The sequence below is a fragment of the Hemiscyllium ocellatum genome, chromosome 46 (assembly GCF_020745735.1).
Source record: "Hemiscyllium ocellatum isolate sHemOce1 chromosome 46, sHemOce1.pat.X.cur, whole genome shotgun sequence".
Lineage (NCBI taxonomy): Eukaryota > Metazoa > Chordata > Chondrichthyes > Orectolobiformes > Hemiscylliidae > Hemiscyllium > Hemiscyllium ocellatum.
In genome coordinates this window covers 24,794,836-24,811,679 of record NC_083446.1, presented here as the reverse complement: position 1 = coordinate 24,811,679, position 16,844 = coordinate 24,794,836, and positions in this window count along the sequence as shown.

Genomic DNA, 16,844 nt, shown 5'->3' with positions numbered 1-16,844 from the left:
CAAACCTCACATTATGTGAAAAACTCTTTTGTTACTTTTAGTCTTGAATGTTTCTGGTCCAACCTTTCCACATCTCGTGAATAAACGTCTTCATTCTATCATGCCGCTGAAACCATTTCTATCCTTTCTGATGTTTTTATGTCTCAGTAAACCCCATCCCTGGGATTCCTAATATCCTGCTATCCAGTAAACAGCGTCTGTGTCCTTTCTAACCGCTTCACATGTCTTTGCTGGAAAATGAGGCCAAGGATTACACACAATGCTCTCACTGAGGGTGACTTAAAGATTTCTCAGTTACACGATAAACTATTTGCTTTTTGAATATAACTTCTCTAAATCTCCAAGACCTGAGTGACTCTCAGCTGTTTCTAAAGGTGACTGAAGTTCAAATACTTCACAGCAGGGCTCTAGTCATTCCAGTGCAGACTGTTTCTGGACAGTAAATATCATTAGCCAAGGACGCCGTGTATCAGAAAGCAATGCATTCCACATATAAATTGTCATAGCTATTGTGTATCATATTTCCATGTTCTTGCCCACTTTGTTCATTACTTCATGTGTCCCTGTATTGAGTTCAACTGAATGATTAATTTGTGAATGCAGACATTCTCTTCACCTCTTATTCGAAACTCCACAGAACCCTGAATAATTGTACTCATATGCTTCCAGAGGACAGTCCTGCCAATAGTGAATAAGTGAACATTCACCACATATCCACGAAGGCAAGGATTTCCTTCAACAGTTTAGGAGATCATTACAGCATTGTAACCCATGCATGCATTCATGAAAACTAAAACAGTTGCAGCAAGACTTTCAGACTAAGATTCCACATTGTGGTATGTTTGTGAATGATTGCATTTTCAGAATCTTGATCAATGACATTCAATTTTTGCCAGAACACTATCATTCAGTGTTCTCTCTTTCACTTATGGTTCCCCATTTAATATCCTGTATTGTCTCAGTTTATCTTACTTTTTCAACAATTCAAACAATCTCGCTCCTGATTACCAGTCCGAGAGAATGCCATCGTTTTGTTAATTTACATGCAGTGCAGCTGTAGGGCGCGGTGACCAAGTGGAAAGGCATTGGTCACGTGAACCAAGTAGCAGTAGCAGGCTGGTGGAATATAGCCGTTCTATCGCAGTAATATTCAAAACATTCAACATAATCTTTAGCCAAATCATATTGGTAGAAAATAAGAAAAAAAAAACAAATAACCACCAATGTTGAAAATCAAACAAAAACAGGTCTTGCTGGTAAAGTTCAGAATTTCTGGCAGCATCTGTGAATGGGCGGACGAAATGGATCTGAAACATTAACTCTGATTCACCTGCATAGATGCTTCCAGCTCTGCCGAGGTTTCACAGCAATACCTGTTTTTGTTTGAGATTGGCAGATGTTGCACCAGGTTATGAGAACACTGCTTTCCAGAGGCAAACCAACAGCACAGACCCGGTAATGTGAAATGAAACTGGAATAATGAATGAGTCGACAGTATGATGCTGGAAAAAACAGCAGGTCAGGCAGCATCCGAGGAGTAGGAGAATTGAAGTTTCAGGTATAAGCCCTTCATCAGGAATGAGGTTTGTGAGTCAGCGTGAGGCACACTGTTGAAGCCTGGCGCCAACTCGCAGACACCTATTCCTATTGCCCCCGATCACAGCCTCACCTCCAATCATCTCCCAGACCATCACAATCTCATCACCTCTGGGGAATCTCCCATCCATAGCCTCCAACTTCATTGTCCATTTTTACCCAATTCTATCTCCCTCCTAAGACCTGTTGTCTCAGACTACGCCTGTCTGACCAGACTCATCTCTCCCTAAGTCAACACCTTCCTGTCTCCCCAGTTCAGGAAATCCCCATCAACGTTTGTTCCACCACCGATGCTCCACCATCTCCTCCAAGACTTTCGTTTCCCTGGGCCACAGCGCATCATCTTCACCTTGGACATCCAGTCCCTGTACACATCCATCTGCCATGACTAAAATCTCCAAGCCCTCTGTTTCTTCACCTCACCCCATCCCAACTAGTACTCTACCACTCTCACCCTCATCCACCTGGCTGAACTGGCCCTCACCCTCAATAACTTGTCCTTCCCATCCCCCCACTTCCTCCAAAGAAAGGAATAGTCATGGGCGCCCGCATGTGATCTAGCTATGCCAGCCCGTTTGTCAGATATGTGGAAGTGTCCGTCTGTCACAGTTACACTGGAAGCTATCTCCACTTGTTCCTCCATTACATTGATGAATGTATTGGCGCCACTTTGCGCTCCCACGAGGAGGTTGAACAGTTCGCCAACGTTACCAGCACCTTTCACCCAGACCTCAAATTCACCTGGATCTTCTTGGCAAATTCCTTCCCCTTCTCGGACCTGTCCATCACCCTCTCCTGTGAATGAATCATGACAGGCATATACTACAAGCCTACCGACTCCCATAGCTACCAATCCTACACCTCCTCCCACCCCACCTCGTGTAAAAACGCCATCCCTTGTTCCCAATTCCTCCGTCTGTACTACATCTTTTCCCAGGCTGACCAATTCCACCTCAGAAAGTCATAGTTGGTCTCCTTCTTCCATAATCGCAAATTCCATCCCCACGTGGTTGACGATGCCTTCCAGTGCATCTTCTCCACTTCACTCACCACCGCCCTAAACCCCAACCCTCCCGAACCAAGGACGGAACTCCATGGTCCTCAACTTCCACCTCACCAACCTCCGCATAAAACACATCATACAGCCATCTCCAAACAGACCCCAACATCAGATATATATTTCCCTCCAGACCATTCCCTCTACGAACCCCTCGTCGGGTCTACAACTGCCAATAAGCCCACACCCCACTACTGGCATCTTTCCCTGCCACCACAGGAAGAGTACCAGTGCCCACAACACTCCACTCATCTCCATCCAAGGCCCCAAGGGATCCTTCCACATCCGTTAGAAATTCACCTGTACCGCTTCCAATGTTGTCTACTGCATACGTTGCACTCAGTATGGACTTCTCTATATCAGGGAGACAGGATGCCTTCTTGCAGATCATTTCAGAGAACATCTCTGGAACACCTGCACTTACCAACTTCACCATCCCGTGACTGAACACTTCAACTCCCCCTCCCACTCCAGAAAGAATGCACAGGTCCTTATCTGCCAAATCATAACCATCCAATACCTCGAGGGGGAACGCCGTATGTTCCACCTTGGGACTCTGTCACCTCATGCGATAAGTGTGGATTTGACCAGTTTCCTCCTTTCCCTTCACCCATGTCCCAAGCCTCAAACTTGGCACGGTTCTTTGGACCCATTCCATCACTGCTTCTTCTGAACTATCATCTTCTCCCTCACCTTCATCCAACTATCGTTTTCCCAGCTACAACTCCCCAAACCCCACACCCCTAATATTTATCTCACAGTCCCGATTCACAAGCCTTATACCTGATGAAGGGCTGATGCCTGAAACGTGGAGTCTCCTGCTCCTCGGATGCTGACTGACCTGCTGTGCTTTTCCAGCACCACACTCCCGAGTCTGATCTCCAGCATCTTCAGTCCTAACTTTCTCCTAGGAATAATCAATGAGTTCGGAGTGAAGATGCCCCTGGATTGCAGTGATCAGAGTGTGACTGAGTTTTGCGTTTATTTTGGGTGAGGGCAGGCTGGATCTGAGACAAGCGCTTAACAACTATACAACGGGGATGGTATCAGACAGCGAAGTTCGTGCGGGCTGAAGTGAAGTGGAACATTCTGTCAGAAAGTGGATCAGTACAATTGCATCACATCACCCAAACTGTAAAAGCCATGCAGAAGGAGCAAATGAAGTTCAGTGCAGGCACAATGACATGTAAAGCGGATAGGAGACAATACAACACACTGAGATGGAGTGGAATTATTTATGAGAAAGGGTTCAATATTGAAGCTATTTTACATACAGACTGTCGTCACATTGGATATAGGAATTTCCTTCAGTGTAAGGTTGATATTTGCCTGCAACATCAGAATTCCGAGAGGCACTGACATATTATCTTCTACACCAGGGTGGCCAAATGAAAGTATGATCGGCCCATCAATCAGAATTCAATACTTCAAAGCTCTCTTCTGCGCTGGATAACGTATTTGCTGCTCCTGTAGTCAGATCCCAATGGCTTCACAGTGTATCTTTTTCTGCTTCCTACCTCACGTAAACACTTGAATCCTGATCCATTCCCCAGTGTTTCCGCTTTAACCCATATTTTGTAACTCCCGAGCTGACACAGGTACGAGTGACAAATTGGCCTTTTCGAGCATTCTCACTCTGCATGATCTGAATGATAAAGTGCACTCTATCTGATTCGCAGAACACACTGCAGAAAGTATCCCATCCCAGCGGACTGAGCTGCTTCCATTGATAGACCTGTCTCCATTGGTAGTGTTTCTCACAGTAACAGTGAATATCTTTTGATGGCATTCTCGAAAGTACATGCTTCCAAAAAAAAGCTGAAGACTGCGGGGAACTACTGTGGTCAGCGCGATATACAGAGGCCCAGCGGAGCCTTTTGGGCCCATAAACCAGAAATCAATGGATAAAAAGATTCTTCTTTTTAGAAGAATCCGATACAGGCCATCATCTTAACACTTCCTGGTGATAAAATGGATGTGGGAAAGCGGACAGTCTCAACTGGTTCCTGCATTTACATCTTGGTCCGTGTGACAACAAAAGCAGAAACCTGGAACTGGTTATCTAGCTTCTGAAAAACAGGTTAGTAAATTTTGAAGAGCATAGATATTTCTTCCTGGTGTTCATGAAATTATCAAGAGCGGAGTATGGTTCCCTGAGTATGGCCTGACTTCTGGGTTATGGACTGTGATATTCTGCTCTCATGATCTGGACACATACAAAGAAATGACTCAGTGACAAGATCTGCTGAATGGGATTCCGTGAATAACAGAAGCCAATGTAATGAAAAGAGCCATAAGAGCGGGAATGTAGCAAATTATTTTCCAGACTCGAGGAGAGTGCACAGTGTTGTTTCCTGGGGTCAATATCTGCACAAGTAAACTGAATCAGCGTTGGAGGTTATTGTAATGCACTTTTTGTATAATGGTGCAAAAGCACGGACCTTTTGTATAGGGATGACAACTTCAAAATCCTCAATGAGGCTAAACACACAGATGAGGTACACAACAAAGTAACCACACAAATTGGTGTTACATCATCGGGTAAACGTTAGGAATGACACGGCCAGAGTTCACGTGATATCATGTCGTTAGAAACGATGGAAATGAGATTTACTGGGAGATAAAGCGACTAGAAACGAAAAGACGGGGTTTAATGGGATGATGGCATAGATAAAGAATAATGCGGGAGAAATCAGGAAAGACCTAGTTGTGTCCGAAGAGAGGTTATCCAGCTAATGTGAAATTGTTACGAGTAAATACAAGGGAAATTCCCCCGTTTAGGTGAGTGGAAACTAGAGGATAGAGCTTCAAACCCAGCGTGGCACGATAAGGAATTCTGGTGGAGGCATTTTTTATTCTGAGAGTTATTGAATTCGGAGATGATTTTTTAGAAATAAAAATATTTTAGGAGCTGATTCCAGAATATTTGGAAAGCGCGTGTAGACACACAAGGAGTGAATTAAACAATGACAGTGATTTTGGCTGCCGGGATGGGGATGCAAAAGGGAAACACTCTCGAATTGGTTAACATTCACAGAAAAGATATTGCATACCACCTACAACTGAAAATATTAAGTGTAAGAAGAACTGGTGGAGTTGGAAAGTGCTGCAGCTCATTCTACATGAAATATTATATTGTGTAAACGCAGTGAGCTGTTTGGTTTAGCTCTGCATTGAATGGAAATCGGTTAGCTCATTCTGCTGACTAACTGGTTTATGAGAAAAGTGAGACCAACAGCGTGGGATTAATTCTGTCATTGTCTCAGTTTTCCACAAGGATCATCATCTCACCCGCTCACCTGATCTGTAACCCTGTGGTGCCTCTAGTGAGCAAGATTTGGCCTGTCGATGTAAAACTTCATTACCATCGCCATCTGTTGCCTTGAACATTTGGTCACAATCAACCGAAAGGGGATTGAGTCCATTTAATACACACTGATCTCCTCTTGAAAAATCCTGTGTCAAGTCTCAAGCGTATTCCAATTTGACCCTCTGTTCCTGCCAACAGCAACACTACTTGTCCAGATCCTTTAGCAGGTTTTCTAAATGTCAAACTCCACAAATGGATAAATCTAATGCTTTTGATTGATTTAATGAGCTGTGTAACTTGCAGGAAATGGAATGATGTGAACCGAGTTAAACGGACTTTACCAGAATGTAAGCCAATGCTGGGTCAACGATTTGAGGAAAGTCATCAAGCTAAAACTTCACCTCTGATTCTCTGTCCACAGATGGATACTCAGCTGGGGAATATTTGCAGATTTTCGGTTAGTAATTGGCATATTTCCTAAAGCCAAAACATTTCTCAACGTCAGAAACTGGAGTTTTCAAATAAATTCTGCTTAACTCAACATTGTTTTCAACTGCGTTTCAGTCTGACGCTTCAATAATCCCGGGGCAATGTCAGTAACATCATCTTTAGATAGGCGCTGAACAATTGCGCGACTGGAGCCGCAGAGAGCGAACATTTCACGTGACCTACATGTACCTTGGAAAGTTTAGCTCTACTTTTGCTGTGATGATTAGATTCCCTACAGAATGGAAACATGCTCTTCGGACCAACAAGTCCACACCAACCCCCCGAAGAGTAACCCAACCAGAACCATTACCCCACGAACGATGTAGAATGGCCAACTCACCTGACCTACGTAATCTTTGGACTGTGGGAGGAAACTGGAACACCCGGAGGAAACCCAAGCAAACACCGGAGATTGTGCAAACTCTACACAGACAATCTACCGAGGCTGGAATCGAACTTGGGACCCTTTTAAGGCAGCATTACTAACCACTGAACCACCACAACAAAGTGGGATCTTTGGTGCAGATGCGCTGCCCCACTGATACCTCAGTCACTCACCCTGCCTCATTTCCCTTTGCTGCTGTCGCGGAGCTTTTCCTTCGATAAACTTCAATTGGAACAGAATTCGAATCAATGAAACCTCACCAACTTACTTCTGGAGGTTCATGCAGGTAACATGAAACCTTTTGCATTCATCACTAATCTTGGCCTTTCCTACATCCAAGAACACGTTGCACAGTTTCCATGAATATTGAAGATGTAAGAATGTTATGCAATAATTAAAATTCAATTACAGTTTAAATCGTAAAGTAGGGAGAATACACAAAATGATTCAGCATATCAGAAACTCATGAGACCAGAACTGCAGCCCAGCAGAGTGCAAATCTGTCCATGAATCCCAATATCCACACGTTTGCTTGCTCCACGTAACCAGTTGGAAACCTGTTTGAAGGAGCATGCAGTCTGAGAGAGCACCTGAGAGAATCCTTCACTGTCTGTTCTAAAGCTGTAATGGGAGCTGTCTGTTCTGGCTGTGAGAGCGGTGCTGTCAAGGGGAGGACTATGATATTCAGTCGTGTAGATTCACATTGCCCTCATCATGTTAATTTTGAAAACCCTCTATAAGAAACAGCGCAGAAAGAGAGGAACAGGACGAGGCTAGTCCAAACACTTGTCCTACCCGGCGTTTGATATCATCATGGCTGAGAAAACACGTCAATGTCTTTCCACAGCTCATCCACAACAACCTGTCACGCAAAGGGATAAAGACATTTAAGCAATCGAAAATTTCTGTGCAACTTTGGGAGGGAAATGTGTTTAGAGACAATGGGTTTCTGCACGAATTTTGCAGGTTTTTCTGGTGAGTATCTGATTCTGGTCTGATCATGTTTCAAACGGTATGGTTCCATCAAATCTCACCACCAAGAAGATAAGGAATTTCCTATGGTCAGTACCAGTGGCGAGAACTCAAGGCGATAGGATTTGGCGATAAATCAGCACAACAATCAATGATTCAGCTGAAAACTAAACTAAACTCCAATTCTGGTGAGGTTTAAACCCACAAATTTTGAATAACAAAGTTACCAAATTTGTAGAAATCTAACACGCTTTTCGTTGCGCCACAGATCTGCGCTCGCCACAATTTTACAGAACACAAAGTTTCGGTTGACGTGGAGAAAATGTCAACAATCACCAGGAAATGCGGAGAAGTTTTCAAGGAGTAGATCTTTTATTTGCAAGCAAAAACCGTGACATTCAGAAAACAAATTCTTGAATGCCCCCGAACCTCAGGGCCCATGGCATTGAGTCATAGAGTCATTGAGGGGTGTAGCATGGTAACAGACCTTGCTGTCCAACTTGTCCATGCCGACCAGATATCCCAACCCAATCTAATCTCATCTGCCAACATCCGGACCATATCCCTCCAAACTCTTCTTATTCACATGCCTCTTCAATGTTACAATTGTACAAGCCTCCTCCACATCGTCTGGCAGCTCATTCCATTCCCGTACCACTCTCTGTGTGAAAAAGTAGCCCCTTAGTTTTCTTTTTTATCTTTCCCTTCTCAACATAAACCTATGTCCTCTAGTTCTGGACTCCCCCAAACCCAGTGAAAAGACTTTGTCTATTTATCCTATCCATGCCCCTCATAATTCTGTAAACCTCGATAAGGTCACCCCTCAGCCGTCGATACTCCAGCGAAAACAGCCCCAGGCTGTTCAGCCTGTCCCTATATCTCAAATTCTCCAACACTGGCAACATCCTTGTAAATCTTTCTGAACACTTTCAAGTTTCACAACATCTTTCCGATAGGATGGAGACCAGAATTGCACGCAATATTGCAACAGTGGCCTAACCAATGTCCTGTACAGCTGCAACATGACCTCCCAACTCCTGTACTCACCACTCTGGCCAAAAAAGGAAAGCATACCAAACGCCTTCTTCACTATCTTATCTACCTGCGACTCCACTTTCAAGGAGTTTTGAACCTGCACACCAAGGTCTCTTTTTTCAGCATCACTCTATACGACCTTACCATTAAGTGTATAAGTCCTGCTAAGATTTGCTTTCACAAAATGCAGCACCTCGCATGTATCTGAATTAAACTCCACCGATTTTATACCCTTTCTCTAATCATGTTTTGTTAGCTTATCAGAATGCCCAACTGTGTTAGTCAGAATTACTTCAGGCCAGTGAGACAATAAATCAATGGTGTTAGTTCCCATTATCGTTCTACGTCTGCCACTATGATGTTTCTGAATTCTACTTAATATTATTCTACTGTCACTATTGGGTATTATACTGCCACCTGTGCTGCAATGAACCTCCTTCCCAGACTAACCTGTCATGATTAGATATGTAGCTACCCCATCTGTCACAATGTTTTCCTGTCCCAAGCTGACTCTATTAACTACTGACTAGATATTTAATGTGATACACTGCTACAAGTGTCTCAAGCAGGCTGATTCTACTATCAATTACTTATTTAAAGTTATGTCCTAAGTATGTATTGTCACGACTTGTCCAAAACTGCCATGATGATATTTAGTAGACGAGGCTGTCTTTACTAATTGTTATTATCTCAGCCTGTCATAATAACCTTTCAGCCCAGTCTGACTCTGCTAATTGGTGTAGGAGCATTCCACTATTCTTATCCCATCTTGCCACACTAGCCCCATCCTGCCCCAGTGACCTTTTGACGACCTTTTGACAGATTACCAGTAGTTTCCATGCCTTCACCCTACCCATGCTTTCATGCTCTGCATTTTCTGCACAGTGATCGGATATTTCATCAGACAGCTGTTTACTTCACCCAACTTTCCAGTAACTCGTCCTTATCTATGTGTTCCCTAGCTTCTGAATTGTTCGGATAAATACTCCTGATACGTTTTGATGACTTATAACTTTACCACACGTTCAAACTGTTAATTCCAAATAAACAACACTCTCAGTGTGGAAATGTTCGTCCTATGTCTCCTCTGAACATCCTCTCCCTTATGTTTAACGGAGATCCCTGGTTGTTACCTATTCCCCTGAGAAGTTGATTCCTATCACAGACAACTATCTCTTTAATGTGCACCTTAATCACTTCCTCACTCAGCCTTCTCCGCTCTCAGATAAAGAGCCTGAGCTGAGCTCGTCTGTCTTCGGCATGGAGATAGTGTCGTGCTGGAAAAGTACAGCCGGTCAGACAGCATCCGAGGAGCGGGAGAACGACGTTTCTGGCATACGTCTTTTATCAGGAATGAGCCTTGTGGGTGGGGGTTGACAGATAAATGAGAGGAGGTTGGGATTGGGTACAAGGTAGCCTGAAAGCGAATTGTGGATGGAGGCGGGGCAGAAGGTGTTAAGTTAAAGGGGGAGAGATGAATGGGTCCTGAGGGTAGTGCTGAGTTGGATGCTTCAGAGTGTGATAATGTAGTGGAGGGGAAATGATGAAGCCGTTGAAATCCATACTTATCCCTTGTTTTTGCAGGATCCCAAGGCAGAATATGAGGCGTTTATCTTCCAGAAGTCAGGTAGTAACTGTTTGGTGGTGTTTTATGCCCGAAACTTCGATTGTCCTGTTCTCCAATTCACATGACAGGAGAGATGTGAAAAATAAAGTAAAAAAAAATCAAAAACTAATACATTCAGAGTTAATAGAATTCGACACAGTGCAGACAGAAACCATTTGGCCAGTTGAACCTGCACTGTGCCGTTGGGAAGAGATCCACGTTCCCCCACTCAATCTTTCTAAACCCGCATTTATGATCCACCTACAAAAATAGAAATTGCTCCAAAAGCTCAGCGGTTCAGGTAGCATCAGTGGAGAGAAATCAGAGTTAACATTGCGAACGCTGTTTCACAACATTCGTCTGCTCATTCACTCAAATCATTCCCCATCTATCCTAAAATATATGCCACCCTCCCCTCCCCCGTGATCGATCTCACCATCAAAGAGAAACGTTTATTTCAGTCTACACCGTCCATATTCCAGATTATTTTGTACATCTCAATCATGTCTCCGCTCAATTTCTTCTGCTCGAAGAAAAACAACTCCAGTCTGTCCAATTTCTCTTCATAATTGAGACTCTACTACGCAGACAATATCCTGGTAAATCTCTCCTGAATCATTTCCAGTGCTATCATGTGAATTGCAGGACTGCACACAATAGACTAGATAGAGTCAAATGAGCAAGTGAAATAAATGATGTAGAAGTCCACAGAACGAGATATTTTCAAGTACATTTTCTTTTCCTCAGGATAGCCCTTTGTCCTTTTCCTGAGCCTGATGTTCCAATAATCTCTGGTCCATTTTGAAAAAGCTGCTTTATGAGAATTAATCTCACAACAACGGTATTGAGATGGAATGATTGGTTTGAAGGTGAGCACGTGGTTCTTCTATGATGGTACAGAGGCGCATGAAATGCCAAAGCTGGGAGTTCTCCTGGTCGAAGGCGGGGAGGAAGAGCATAGTTGTTTCCGTTTATTAGTTGATTAAGATACAACAGCAGCATTAACCTCACTGAAGATTGGCTCTGCTGAGGATTTCTGGAGCCTTCAGTGGGAATCGATTAATTGAAAGCATTCTCTGAAATTTTCCTCAACAATGCGCTGTTTCGTTACTTTGTCAGTAAGAGCTGTTTTTGACCACATCGTCTCCACGTCAGCCTCTTTCTCCCAGTAAACACTCCAATCCAGCGTGCATCAATTTCATTCCGACACAGACACATTTCATATTCTCATTCCCTCTGTGATAATTGGAATTGACAATGTCATTCTCTGAGATGCAGCAATGTAGCATGAAGTTGGTAGTGTAGTGATCAAAGAAGAACAAAGAACGCAGACAATTTACAATCCAGGAACAGGCCCTTTGGTGGTCGAATCCTGAGCTGATCCAAATCCACTGTCTAAACCTACCACCATTTCCTAAGCATCTGTATACCTCTGCACCTCACCTACTCATGCATCTGTCCAGGTGCACCTGGAATGAATCTACCATGCCTGCCTCTCCTACGTCTGCTGGCAACACGTTCCAGGCACCTACCACCCTCTGTGGAAAATACTTCCAACGTCAATCAGAGCTAACATCTTCCATACCAAGCAACATCCTCATAAACCTTCTCTGTACCGTCTCCTAAACGTCCACATCGTTTTGCTAATGTGGCGAACAGAACAGTACACAGCATCCTAAATGTGGTTGAACCAAAATTTTGAATAATTGTAGCATGACCTGCCAGCTCTTATAATCAATGCCCTGTACGGTGAAGGCAAGCCTGCCATATGATTTCTTATCCACTCGATCCACCTGTGCAGCCACCTTCAGGGTAAAAAGGACCTGAACTCCCAGATCTCTCTGCTCATCAACTTTACCTAAGGCACTTCCGTTTATAGTATACTTGGCTCGAGAATTAAACTTCCCAAAATGCATTACCTCATATTTGCCTGGATTCAACTCCATCTGCCAATTCTCTGCTCAACTCTCCTGTCCATCTATATTCACCTTCATTCTTGACAGTTCCCTATTCTTTCTGCTCCTCCAACAATCTTAGTGTCATCTGCAAATGTAATGGCGATATTTGGGCGAGCAACCCTTGGAGACTGGAGCATGGCAGCTGCTGGTAACTAGATTTGATGAATAAAATCTGGAATATATACTGGCTCAGAGGAAGAATGACAAAAAGTTTTACTTTGCTGAAAACCCATTTATTCATGGCCCTTCAAAAGGGAATTTTTACCGTTCTTAACGAGACTGCCAATGTATGACTCCTGACGCCCAATAGTACGATTCACCCATAAATTCCCTCTGACTCAGTTCAAGAAGAGTTAAGGATGAATAACAAATGCTGTTCAGACTATGATGGTCACACTCCGTGGGAAAATAAGTAAGGATAAAAAAGATACATGGATGACCGGGAAAATTGGAAGTCATCTCAGCGTGGACTCAAATTCAACTGATCATCCAAACGAAACAGACATAAGGATACCCACGCTGCAATGAAGTCAGGTCCATGGGGGCGGGTTCTGCAGGAAGGGAGTCAATTACCCGTTGAAGTTTAAACTCACTTTCTCAGTCACAATGTGGAAAGGTCATTCACCACTCCTATATGTGACAAGGAATCAGTCAGTAGACCAACCTGCAGAGTCACCATCAGGTTTGCAAATGACAGCACGAGGCCGATTCTGCTGTCATTGCAGATGTTGATTCCATTCAGCAATGAACCATGCTTAGATGCCTGTTTCCAGTGGAGTATCACTGTTTGCTGATATAGATCATTAATTTAAACTTAGTTGTAGGAATCATGATTGCGAAGTTTACAGACGATACAACAATTGATCGTGTAGTTGGCTGTGATGAATAACGTAAGGGACCGCAGGGGTGTATCAATCAGGTAGAAAGAAAAAATGGTATATGGAATTGAATCAAGACCAGTGAGTGGTAATCAATTTGGGGAGTTGCAATAATGACAGTGAGGATTGTAAGTTGTGTGGAGGAACAAAGAGATCGTGGAGTGGACATTCACAGATCTCTGAAGTTTGTTGGACCGGGAGATAATTTGTTCGAGAGGGTTTTTGAATACTTTCTATTCTTGACCACTGGCTGAGGATGATATTCTATCTTTAGGAGCAGCAAGTTTAGGAAACAACTAAAGGAATGTGCACAAGTCTGGTCAATGCAATAGTCAACATTTTGTATAATGAAAGGTGGAGGGCTGAAGTATAATTCTTTGCTCATCAAGACCGCTTCATCACGTAATGAATTTACCACTGATTCCTCTTCAAGTCATGCAGGTATGTGCCTTGGATGTTAATTTGCAAATGGTGACATTTCAGTGCATCTTCAACCTTGTCTCGATAGTCAGTACCGTTTTTGAGCATTGAAGTTTCTGTCAACAAAGCCTGGATGACTTATTGCAGTGAATCCTCTAGGTGGTGCACTCTGCTGCAATTGTGACTTAGCAATTAAGGGAATAAATATTCATTTATTGAACAATGTACAGCTGTGTGACTGCATTGTCGTGGAGGGTGTCCAGTTCCCTCAGTGGCATTGCAGCTGCACCCACCTAGGCAAATGGAGAGAGTTCTGTTGAACATCTAAATTGTGCGTTGCAGACAACGTAGACTTCCCAGAGACGAGCGTTGAGTTAATAATCAAACAAAGTCGACCGACGGACATGCTTTTGTAGTCAACTTCTTTATATGAGCGGTCAGATTTCATTCCTCCTAAATAGTAGCTCCCAGGACGAATACACGGAGGAATTTAATTACAATGAAGCCGTTGAATGTCAATCTAATATGATTAGATTCTCATTTGTTAGAGTTACCATTGCTATATTTCGTCCTTCTGTGAATCGATCCGATTCCAATCGTTTTCTGATATCAGGTTCCAATTCCCATATGCGACTGAAAGTTCAACCCCTTTCCTCGCCGAAATTTGTCCACCTGTCTTAAAAATATGTAAGGACGCTGTAAGGGACAGCAGAGATATACAAATGTTTTGCTAACTCTGTATAAAATGGAACTGCGTGGAATGATTGGTTAGGTTGAGATTATTCTCCTTGAAACAAAGGAGGTGGAGGGGAATTCTATAATCACATAATAACAATTATAAACGTTCAATATTCATGAGATCTTGACAGGGTAGATATGGGAAGGTGGTTTGCCCTATGCTCTGAGGAGAGTACCAGACGACATAATCTCAGAATTAAATATTTGCCATTTAATTCAGAAATGATGAGAACGTTCTTTGCTCAGGGGCCAGAGAGTCTGTGGAATTTCTACGGCAACCACTGTTGAGGTTGAGTTGTTGGGTATTTTCAAACTTGACAGATAGTTAATCAGAAAGATGATGAAACTTTGTCGAGGGACGTGAGCAGAATGGAGTTGAAGATTATTAGATCAACGATGAGATCATTGAATGGTGGAGCAGACTCAATGGGCTGAATGGCATACTTCCACTTTGTTTAACATTTGATCTAACGCATTATTTTATTAATAAATTCAGAATTGTGAGGGGATTGTATGAAGTGATTGAAAAGGTTTATTAAAAAGATCAGACAGATCAGAAACAGGGATCATAAACTCAGGAAGAAGAAATGTGGCGTGACCTGGGAGCAAAAAATGACACTGGGCACAGCACTGGTGGCTGTTTACAGAAGCTGTGATTGCTGAAAGAAGTTGGCAAGTCAGAAATCACGCTGGATGTTGGATCGTTGTATGATTCACAGAGCAGAAATTTGTGGAAGAATGAAGGGTTCGTTTCATTGGAGAAGTGTTCTGTGGTTCCAATTCCGAGTGACTGAAATACTAATCAGTTCATTGTGTGAGGTGTTAGGTTAAAATACTCATGAACAACCCCACTGGATAAACTAGTGCTCCCAATGTATTGTTATTGGTTTTTCTTCCTTTCGATTACACCAGTTTAATGTAGAACTGAATAGAATGACTGCTCTCACTCTTCATTTCAATTTTAATGTGGTGTCGATAATTCATGAATCTTGCAGTGAAGGGCAAGAACAAGATTCTCGATCCAGAGTATACCAGAGGTGTGAGGTGCAAAGAAAAACTACTGCAGCGGTTTGTGAAGTTAGCAACCAGAGTGTGGCTCGAACCCGTGAATGAGGAGCACAGCGGTATAATTACCCATCACCATAATCTCTCGGTCTCCTCTGCATATTTTGTAGAAGGGCGACATGTGACCTCATCAGCTTACATGTGCTGAACGTCATGGATGAGAAAGTTCCAGAGCGGAATTGAATCCACACCATTGTGTTTCTGCTTTCGCCAGAATAATAATAACACCAAATTCGAATAAATAGCCTTGCTCATCAGAATTAATAGCTGCCATTGAAACATTCTGATTCAGAACTGTATCAGAATGAAACAAAGAACACGACTTTTGCATTATATTCACACCAACATTTGACACATAATTTCTTCAGTCACTTTCTCTCTCTCGTGAAGAGGCAGCCTGGAGAGGGAAATAAAGGCAATGTTATGGCTCAATGGCCTTTCTCACATGGCTGAACCTGAATTGGATTAAATCGCAAGAAGCGCTGTTTTGTTCTTTCACTTTAATTTTGCTGCAACCTCACAATGTTCATTATAATAATCGGAAGTGAATTAGATTTATCTCATTGGAACGATTAATGTTCTATTCAAATTTGCTCCGACTTTATTTTAGCTTACGGAAAATACTGCTGAGAAAAACAGAGGGTTACAGTGCAAAAGAAAACTCATTAGTTTTGTTGCTCATTGCGTTGGCAGATTTCACCGATTATTAAATGGAGCAAACACCATGGTGTTTGTCCTCTCATCTGTAATGCATGTGATTAAAGCAGGAAGGACATCTCCAGGCAACTGATCACTTCGTATTCATTATGTAATATCATCCCTTCACAATAATAAAAATCCAATCAGTCCTATTTGCAACGCTTCAGGTAGAATATTATGCCAAATCTTTCAAAATCCAGAGTTTTTGGAACCGAATCTTAATTAGCTGCACACGTTCATGAAATTTCTTTACACTTAAAGTCAACCCACTTAGACATTATGTTCCCGCAATTTCCGGCCGACTACGTCCCACCCCTACACCTTTACCTAGCCACACGCTGTTTCTAACCTTGTGAAATGTATTCCTTGTATGTCAGCAAATGTGCCTTTCCAAATATTTTGAAAAACTGATTCTCGGAGTGACAACGATTCTGCTCTCATCATTTTCACGTCATTCAAGGGTTTTATCAAAGGTTTTGAATACCTGACGTCTAGATGTTTATTTACTTGAAAGAGGGAGTTTTCCACCTATTTACTCGGTGCAAACATTTCATAACATGAAACATCCCAATTAGTTCTTTCTTGGTTCAGGGATAACAGTTCTAATTTTTCAAAGTCAACAAATGAAGAAAATAT